Below are 10,663 nucleotides of genomic sequence, written 5' to 3'. Positions count from 1 at the left end.
GATCTGGACCACCTAGGTATCTCAGAACCATCACACTGATCCATTCAATTGATGGCATACTGATGTGCATGTAGGGGAGAGCAGGGAGTTGTGTTTTAAAAGGTCTATGAAGGGGAGGGTGGGAGTGGCATTTTGAAAGGTCTGTATACTTTTCTATGCCCTTGTGCCCAATTTTATTTGAAAGCCAGATTTTTAAAAATTACTTAATTTTATTTATTCATTCATTTATTTTAATTTGACCAGAGAGAGACACACAGAGAGAGAGAGGGAAAGTGAGAAAGCAAGCCACCAGGTCTGGGACTTGAACCATGGTCGTCCATGTGGGAATGTCCAGCACCTTAACCACCAGGCCACCTGCTGGCCCCAAAAGCCAGTGATTTAAAAAGGCTTGTGTTTCTTTTTTTCCCCCTAAGAATGTCAGCATTTAGACTTTGCTAATCACCTGGCAGTAGGAAGGATGGGGGCGGGACATGGAAGTGGGGTGAGGGAGCAGCTAGGGGTATGAGGGACACATCTCAGTAGGGTCTGAGAAAGAGGGAGGTTACTTTCTTTATTGAGATAGGGTGATTAAACTCCCAAATGAATTTTGAGAGACAGCTGCACACAGAATAGAGATAATGATTAGAACTAATTACGGTTGTTGTAGATGTTTTGCATTTCTGCTGCACTCTATTTACAAAGAATTTTGTAATCAACTTATTAACTCTCCCCACCACAGTCTTGTGACATGGCAACATTACTACAGATGTTTGTATTTTCCTTCTGGGAGGAAATTGAGCTGCTTTGGCCACATGCTATAATTGAGGTATCAAAATCCTCATTGTAGCTCTTTTGCTTGCTCATTGTATGTGTTGAGAATCCAAATAATGAGAACTCGAACATTGTCTTACTCTTTAATTGTACTGTGAAGAATAACTCATAAATATGGTTCCTGCTTTGCTAAATTAAAAAAAGATATCATATGTAAGTACCTAATAACAATACTAACCTCTCTAAATTGTTTTTTTCAAACTTTTTATTAGAATAATTTTAAAATTATTTATTTGATTGTATTTATTGTTATTTTATTTGCTATAGGGCACATGAGCTCACCAGAGAGAGAGAGAGAAAGTGAGAAAGCAAGCTGCCAGGTCTGGGACTCAAACTGTAGTCCACCATGTGGGAGTCCAGTGCCTTAACCATTATGCCACCTGCTGGCCCCTTCTCTAGGCTTAAATAAATAAATAAATAACAGGGTCTATATCATAGATTTTGTTTTTATTTTTGTTTTGTTTTGTTTTTCCCCATAGGGCATGTGTGCTTGCCAGAGAGAGACAGAGAGAAGGAAAGTGAGAAATCATTGCCCAGAGGGATGGCCATGCTGCACTTCCTTCTCCATTCTACTCTCAGGATTTTGGGTATGCACACACATGTGCCTTGTGTGATTTTCCAAGCCAAATGTGGTACTCAAACTTTAGTCAGTCATATGGGAGTCCAGTGCCTTAACCACTACACTACCTGCTGGTTCTACAGCAATAGTTCTTTTACATATCAAATGCTTATCGAAGGGCCTAGTATGTTTACTTAATAATGTTAGCCATGATTAATCCTTTTTTTAAGAGAGTTTTTTCTTGTTTTAAAAGAGATTTTTGCTATAGGGTACATGCATTTGCTGGAGAGACAGAGACAGAAAGTGAGAAATCATCCCCTGGGGGGGGGTGGGGGGCATGACCATGGCTCAACCCCTTCTCCTCCTTCTCTTCTTGGGATTTTGGGCATGCATTCACATGTGCCTTGCTTGAGTTTTAAACCAGTGGGTCTGGGACTCAAACCGCGGTCTACTATGTGGGAGTCCAGCAATGTAATCATTACACCATCTACTGGTTCCAGCCATGATTAATCCTTAAGAAAATTTGTGTAGTATATTCTCATTGTCTCCACTTGATTGCTTTAGTGTTTTTGCCTTTGGATAATAGTGTGTACAGATGTTTATTCACTTACTCATGATTTATTTATTAAGTGACTACCATTTATCTGGCATGGTTCTTGATGCTAGGGATATAGTGATGAACAAAAAAGGAGTTTCTACCCTCATGAAGCTTATACTCTTGGGTGAGGGCCAAAGACTCATCTCATGGTAAAAGTAAGGTAGGAGTATTGGGTGATTAGACCTAACACCCATGTAGATTCAGGTCCTATGCTCATAAAGAATTAGAGATGTGGACGCAGAGAGGAGAGGAGAGTGGAATTTATTAGGGATGGAGAAAAAGCTTCCATTGCAATGGAAGTAGGCCCAAATGGGTTGCTGAAGAGTGGAGACAAGGGGCTTTTATCTGTGTCTGAGCAATGGGCTGGCTTTCTGATAAGAAAGTGGCTTTAGAAAATGGTTACATGGTAGTCTGAGTGATTTATTATCCTGTTCTTTGTGGGGTCAGCAGATAATAGAGTCCCGTATTTCTGGTCAGAATATAGTTATAGATTAGAAACTGTTGCCCATAGCTACAGCTGCTCTGAGTCTCAATGCAGCCAGCTTTTGGCTGTAAAAACTTAGCCACTGTGACTCCATCTTGGTTCTTATCCTGTCTGTGTGCTCAATATCCCAAGCTTCTGCCTTATTAGCAAGATGTCATGAATTCTTTAGAGACATGTAAAAGGGGTGTATATTATACATTAATCATACCATAGGGAAAAGACAGAGACTTCATTAAAAAGAAAAACATAGTGACCTCCTTTTGGGGTATTTACACTGTTTACCTATAAGTGAATCTAACTCTATCTCAAAAGGAATTATATTCTTGAACAAGTTAGTTTTTGAAAGAGGTTCGTTGCTATAGGGCACATGTGCTTACCAGAGAGACAGAGACAGAGACAGAAAGCGAAAAATCACCCTTGAGGGGCAGGGGGATGGCCACAATGCAATCCCTTCTCATCCACTCTCTTCTTGGGATCTTGGGCATGCATGCACCTGTACCAGTGTGAGTTTTAAACCACAGAGTCCACAACTCTAACCATGGTTGACTACATGGGAGTCTAGCAACATAACCATTATGCCATCTGCTGGTCCCACTATTCATTTTTAATAGAAGTATTTAAGTATATACTTATGTACTTTATTTTAAAACATATTCTTCCTTCTTTTTAGAGAGAGAGATTTTTGCTATAGGGCATGTGTGCTCTTAGAGAGACAGAGACAGAGAGATAGTAAGTGAGAATCACTCACCAAGTTGGGTGGCCACGCTGCAGTCCCTTCTCCTACATTCTCCCCTGGGATTTTGGGCACACATGCACATGCACCTGGCATGAGTTTTAAGCTGCCGGATCCAGGACTCAAACCGCAGTTGACTATGTGGGAGTCCAGCAACATAACTGCTATGCCATCTACTGGTCCCTATTTAAAAACATATTAATGAATTGTAAAATATTTGAGGAAAAGATTATTTTATTTATTATTACATAACTAATACTACTGTACCAAAATGTGGAAAAATAGAAAATGATACACAATCTCATTACTAATATTTATTTTAAATTGCCTTAGTATAGTTTTTTGAGAATTTTTTGCTATAGGGTGCATGCGCTTGCTGGAGGGACATAGAGACAGAGAAACACAGAAAGCGAGAAATCACCCCCAGAAGGCATGGTCACGCCACAATCCTTTCTTCTCTGTTCTCCTTCTGGAATCTTGGGCACACATGTACACATGCCTGGCGTGAGTTTGAAGCCACTGGGTCTGGAGCTTGAACTGAAGTTGGCCATGTGGGAGTCCAGTGATGTCATCACTATGTCATCTGCTGACCCAGCCTTAGCATATGTTTGTACATAGTTTATTCAGCACACATTTCCTGAGCAACTATTTTGTCCCAGGCACCTAGTCAACAGTGGTTATGTTAGGTTACTAAACTATTGGTGAAACCAACTAAAAGGTTTTATAACACACCTTTCCCTTGCATTTCATAATTAGGATCCTAGAGAAATACAGATACTGAGAGTTACCCATTTGTCCCTTGCAGAACCTGAGGATTGGAAGAGATCAAAGTCATCATGCCCAATCTCTTTTCTATCCTTGAATCTCATACAATATCCTTGGAGCTCTTGCTGCTTCAATATGAGAAAAGTGGGCTAGGTTTCCTGACATTAGGGCATGGTTTGGGGTTGCAGACAGCTCATAAGGATGGCAGCAATGAGAAAGAATATCACATAAAGGCATTCTGAACTCACTTAGTACAGGTCATCTTTGAAGGTATGAGATAAAGGAGGGCTGAAAAGCAAGCAAAGATAGATTGAAGCTGGATTAAATACTGAGAACATGTCAGATACCTGAAGACTAGAGAGAAGGTTCCGCAGGTAGAGAGAAGCCCCAGGTTCTCATTGTTGTCTTCTCACCCTCAGGTGTTTTCTGGGGGAAATAGCTGCCCCTGCCCTACAACACAGGTCTCAGACACAAAGCCAGTCTCTTCCCAGATAGCCTTGAAATAAGTTAATGCTGAGTTCTACAGGTCAAGAGTTTCGCCTCTTCTTTTCCAGTTTCCATTAGTGTCTTCGCAGGCTGGGTTCTCACCTAGATAGATCTCAAATTGGTATGCAGTTTCCCAATGTAATCTTCACCCTTCAGACACTGAAACAAGTTTATGACTCATTTTTAGGTTTTAAGGTTAGAGTTATATTAGAGGTTATGGAAATATGGAAAACGGTTATGGATACTGGAGACAGGAAAGAGGGTGGGAGAAGTGGGCAAGTGTGAGGAGAGAAATAAAGGAGAGAAAATGGAGAGGCAAGACATTTATGGTACACAGATTGGATTTTTACCTCTTGATGATAATGCATATAGTATCCTCAACTAGACTGGTGTGAAGTGTATTCATGTTGGGTACATTCACTTTACAAGCCAAGTGATGTGTAATGATAGGATGTATTAAATTAAAAAAATTAAAATAATAAAACAAATGTTTATCTCTCATTCACATTAAATAAAAAGATTAGAGTTATAAAATTGAAAAAATCAAAAAGGTCATTGGGCCATTTCTCCTCTGTGTCCCTGACCCCATCTAAAAATTTGTCAGCTTCTCTATTGTCTTGCTTTGAAATGTCAGTTCCCTGATAGCAAGATTCTATACCATAAGTCATACAATTACTATAAATCTTCACAAATTCCAGGTAAATGTCCCTGATCTTTATAAAAATGCACTTGAGATTCTTTTGCTTCCTTTTTTTTCTTTAAACACTGATATGTTTATGATTATCTCACTGGAGACAGAGAGAGAAAGAAAGTGAGAAATCACCCCCCATGGGGGAGATGGTCATGCCACAATTCCTTCTCCAGTCTCTTCTCAGGACTTTGGATACCCATGCACACACGCCTGGTGTGATTTTCAAGCCACCAGGTCCAGGACTCCAACCGTGAGTCAGCCATGTGGGATCCAATACCTTAACACCACACCACTTGCTGGCCCTACACTAGTTTTAATATTCACAATGTTTGGTACAGTTCAAATGAACAAATATGCAAGCCCACGTGAGAGAAAAATGAAATAAAATTATCTTTTTATATAATCAGCTAAATTCTTTTCTAAGAGTAAAAAGTTAATATTGAGATTTAAAAACCTAATGTTATTGTCAATTCAATTATATATGTATATAAGCCACGTGACTGCCCATTAGTCTTTCCTCTCCTAGAGCAATTAATCTCTTGAACCACTTTGCCTCAGCATCAGCTTTCTCAATGAACAAATTTGGATGGGCCAAAGAATTGTCATCTTGGTACTTGAAAGCAGTAGGGATGCTGCTAGGATCTATTTCTTTTTCAGAATTGGGCAAGTTGGCAACTACTGATGCTGGTTCTGATGCTAAAGTTGCATGCTTCACTTCACTAGGTTCTACTGTCTTCCTGAGTTCTTGATCTGAATGTCTGCTGAACAAAAGGATCACTTTCAACAGCTTCAATTTCTTTTACTCTTTTTACTTTTCTACCAGGGTAGCTTGATCTTCTTTTCTTCTCTTTGCTTCTTTATTTCTTCTTTGGCTTTTAAAGCTTCATCAGCTTTTACAGAAGCTTCAAGAAATAGTTATAGTCTGGCTTTGGCCTGTTCAGCTGGTGGCAGATATTCCAATCCAGCTTTGATGTTTCCAGATTCTCCCATGCTTGATGTTGTGTAATTCCTTGTCCTTGCCCTCCTTCTCCCCTTCTCCTCTCTTCGTCTCTGTGTTTATGCTGTTCTGTATCCTTAGAATCACTATGGGTTCTCTTGTGATTTGATTTTTCAATGCGTTAACTATGGGAATGTGGATGAGGTCTTGACCTGGACCTTCTGGTTCTGCTTTTTGACCTAGACCTCTGAATTCTATAGGATTTTCCTTGGCCCCTTGAGTGACTTTGTTTCCTTCTAGACCCCTAAGAAGAGCTACTGCTTGATCAATGCCTGCATCTTCCATTCTAAGAAGGTGAATGAGGCTGAAGACCTCTGGCCAGGATTTTGACTTCAATCTTGATTTCCTTCCTCCTTTGTGTCTGCAGCATGTTCTATTATCTGAAGAACTGCTTGAAGATGATTGTCTGCAAGGTTTCTTTTTTCTCTTGCTTCTACTTTCTTCTTCAGTATCAGATGACCAGCACTCCACTTCTATAAGCTGACTCTGGACCTTTAGTCTCACCCCTCTAGTTAGCATGCATGAACCACAGACCTGGAAACATTTCTTCAGATTAGGGTGCCACTGGCATTCTCTGAACTTGCTTCAGTTTAAACTCCTGGTTCCACCTCTTCTGCTTCCTTCTAGCCCCTCTCCTGACATATCTCATGCTTCAGCTCTAGAGTGGAGCACTAGGCCCAGAGCCCGCTAGCTCTTTATTTTGGACACCAGGTCACAGGATTCTGGGTGCCTCCTTTAGTGAGGAGGCCTCCACACTCTGCTTTCTATCAAAAATCCTGTAAGGATAGGGAACAAGAGATGGTAAATTTCAGGAGAAAACTCCCAAATGGTGTGTCTGATCTCAGGTTTTCTTGTATTTTACAAAAGGAAAAGTCAACCAGGTCATCCTCTGACACGAAGAGACCCAAGACATAAGTCTACAGCAGCACTCAAACACACTGAGAAACCTGCACAAACCAATGTCTGCTCCCAGACTCTGAGAACTTAAACTCGGGCTTGGATCAAGCGCCAACATTTTAGGGAGGTGCCCAGCAATTTCTCTTCTTTATTTTACATGGAAATACTGATTTCACTTGCAAAAGAGAAGTACTGAAATAGTATGATTATAACAGTAGAAATGTAGGAGTATGAAATTTGTAATGCTATAGACAAATTAAGCATGAAATGCAAATATCACAGCAGAGTGGGCTGGCTATCCAGATCTCAGCTGAAATGCTCTGACAGATTACAGTGGACAGCTGCTTTGGCTGACTAAAGGGCCTGGTGTTAGGGAGAAAGAGGGGGTACAGCGAAAGGATGGAGAGGTAGGGAGAAGCAGTCTTGGGTGTGTGACACCTCCTTAGTTCTCAGGAGGCTGTTCATGGACTCAAATATTTTACAGTAGTGTTATCTCCCACTGCAGTGTGTATATTTGAGAGATACTCAGTACTCTCAGAGTACTGAGAGTTACTAGGGGGTGGCTTGGGAGGGTAATATGGACTGCTGCTTATGATGAGCATGACAGTCTGAAGACATTTGGTAACCCTCGAATCTCATTGCTTCAGTCCTCTGCTTAAAATCCTACAATGGACCCCAGTGCCAGTAGGATAACTCACTCATCATTGGTTTGAATATCTCATTTCTCCATTCTTTCCACAAATACTTTTTTTGAGAGGTTTTTGCTATAGGGCACATGCGCTCGCCAGAAAGATAGAGAGAGACAGAGAGATAGAAAGCAAGAAATCCCCCCCCCCCGGGGGGGATGGCCATGCCACAATCTCTTCTCCTCCATTCTCCTCTCAGGATGTTGGGCACACACGCACACGCAGCTGGTGTAAATGTGAGTCCTGGGTCCGGGACTCAAACCATGGTCGGCTACATGGGAGTTCAGCGACATAGCCATTATGCTAACTGCTGGTCCCGAGACAGATATTTATTGAATGACAGACTCTATGCTAGGGGCTGAAATCAGCAGTAGGAAGAGTGAAGAGTCCCATCCCTCTTGGACTTTGTATATTCTGGCAGAGATGGACATAAACCAAATAATTTAAATGGGAGATAATATTTGACAATAAATTGATGTGGATTATTTTCATGGTTGTCCTAACCCAATCATATTTAAAAACCCAATTTTTTATTATTTTTTGTAGCCATTCCACCAATATGGCCCCAATTAAACAAAGATACATAAGATAGAAGGGAAACTCCCTCCAGAGAAGATGAAATAAAAAGAAGAACCTCTCATTAAGAGTGGAGATATGGAGGTGGGAGGAAGCAACAGAAATATTCAGATGCAGAGAAGGGTGATCTTTGATTCTTTTAGCTTAGCAGCAGAGTATGAGCTTAGGGGATGCTCTAAGCTCATGGAGGCAGAGGAGGAGAGATGGTAGAGCCTCTGCAAAGGCAAGCATCTAGGTAGAACTCCCAAAATATTGCTGGGTTCCCAATGGTCCATGTTTAAAACACAGAGATTGAGAAGTTCCTGTGTGACCCCAGAGTACTGAAAGGACAGCAAGACCAAAGGAGTCCTGGACCTCTAGAATTATGTCAGTAAATGACGCCCCTGACCCCAAATTATGGTGGCTGTTTCTGTCCATTACAGGTGGATCCCAGGACAGAAGCTGACAGAGGTAGATGAGAGACAAGAAGGATGAGCCAGCTCAGTTGGAGTCCTGCAGAAAAAGACAGAAGATAGCCTAGCTGTACCCAGGGAAGAGTAGTAAACTTCCCCTTGCACTACACACTGTACTTACATAGAGGTAGGAATGGGGAGGAAAGCCTCCATGAGGGCCAAACTTTGAATTAACCTAATGTTTACCAGAGACTATCATACATGCAAAGATTGAAAGGCAAAGGAAAAAACGACAAGAATGTTGGCCTGAAAGAAACATTTAGTTTAATAGTCTTTTTTTCACTATGAAGTAGAAGGATAAAATTTGTTGATTAGTGCTTTAAGACTTAAGTTTCATCATGTTACACCTGTTTAAAATTCATCGATATTTTTTCATTGCATTCAGAATGAATCCTAAATTTTTTAAAAGCTTTTTTAAAAAATTATTTCTTTATTTAATTTTATTTGTTATTATTATTTATTCTTATTTTTAATTTGACCAAAGAGACAGAAAAAAAGAGCAAGAGAAGAGGAAAGTGAGAAAGCAAGCCACCAGGTCTGGGACTTGAACTGCAGTTGACCATGTGGGAGTCCAGCACCTTAACTGCCATGCCACCTGCCGGTCCTAAAATTTTTATTAAGAGGTTTTTTTTTTTTTTTTTTTGCCTTAGTACACATGTGTTCGTAGGTGAGATAGTGACAGAGACAATGAGAGAGAAAATGATAAAACATTCCCCAAAGGGGATGGCCATGCTGCAATCCCTACTCTTACATTTTCTTCCCAGGATCTTGGGCACACACGCATGTGTACCCAGTGTAAGTTTCAAGCCACTGGATCTGGTACTTGAACCGCAGTAGGCCATGTGGGAGCCTAGTGACATAACTGCTACACCATCTGCTGGCCCAGAATGAATCAAATTTTTAATAGGGCCTGAAAACTTCCATGGTATGTGGCCCTGCCTACCTCTCTAACACCTTCTACTACTTCTTTATTCTAGTCCTACTAGTTGCAATAATAAAAAGGTAATTTTCATTGAACAATTATGTCTCCACAACCAACCTATGAGGTAGGTATAAATGAGGATACCAAGGTCCAGAGAGGTTATGTAACTTTTCCAAGGTTATACAGCAAATGGCAGACAGAACTGGCATTCAAACCTAGCTATTTGATTTTAGAACCTAGGCCCTTCACCACCACTCTGTACTGCCTTCTTCAGATCTTTATAGTGGAAACTCTGTGCCTTCATACATATTAGTCCATCTGTCTAAAATGTTCTCTAATTAATTCACTCCTCAAGTCTCAGCTTATATGTCATTTTCTGTACAAAGCTTTTCATGATACCAATATCCCCAAGGTTAGGCTACATCTCGGTGTTGTACACTATCAAAGTATCCTCTTTTCTTGGGGGCCAGCAGGTGGCACAGTGGTTAATGGCACTGGACTTCCACATGGCTAACTAAGGTTCTATTCCCGGACGTGGTGATTTGTTTTCTTACTTTCTTTCTCCTCTCTCTCTCTCTCTCTCTCTCTTGCTCTGTCCCTCTCTGGTCAAATTAAAATAAATAAACAAATGTATAAATAAAGTTAAATAATACTTTTTAAAAATAAATATTCTCCTTTTCCCTAAATACCACTTATTTGTAAATTTATTTATATTTGTGTGATTATAGTGCTGGTTGGAGGTTGGGTGAAATGTTTAGACTCTCATACATATGCCCTCCAAAATAATAGCTTAAAAAAAACTAATCTAATAATACTTTCAAGCCTGTCCCCTTGTCAGCAATTCTGACTTATTTTGAACAGCATTAGGAAAGTCCTTATACATATAGACAAGAATTTGTAAATGATAACAATTTATTTTTATTTATTGTCTTGCAATCTCAGGTTTTCTTTAGTTAGGCATACAAGAAGCCTTATTTCAGTTTTTTTTTTTTTTTTTTTTTTTTTTG

At 40.2% G+C, this 10,663-nt stretch overlaps 1 pseudogene; it reads right to left on the bottom strand.

Moving 5' to 3' along the window:
* Positions 1–5,601: 5,601 nt before the first annotated feature.
* Positions 5,602–6,642, bottom strand: LOC102473624 (serine/Arginine-related protein 53 pseudogene; annotated as a pseudogene).
* Positions 6,643–10,663: the final 4,021 nt, after the last annotated feature.

The sequence above is a fragment of the Tupaia chinensis genome, unplaced genomic scaffold, assembly GCF_000334495.1.
Source record: "Tupaia chinensis unplaced genomic scaffold, TupChi_1.0 Scaffold000093_1, whole genome shotgun sequence".
Lineage (NCBI taxonomy): Eukaryota > Metazoa > Chordata > Mammalia > Scandentia > Tupaiidae > Tupaia > Tupaia belangeri.
Note: the sequence above shows the minus strand (reverse complement) of the source record. Positions and strands in the feature narration are given on the sequence as shown.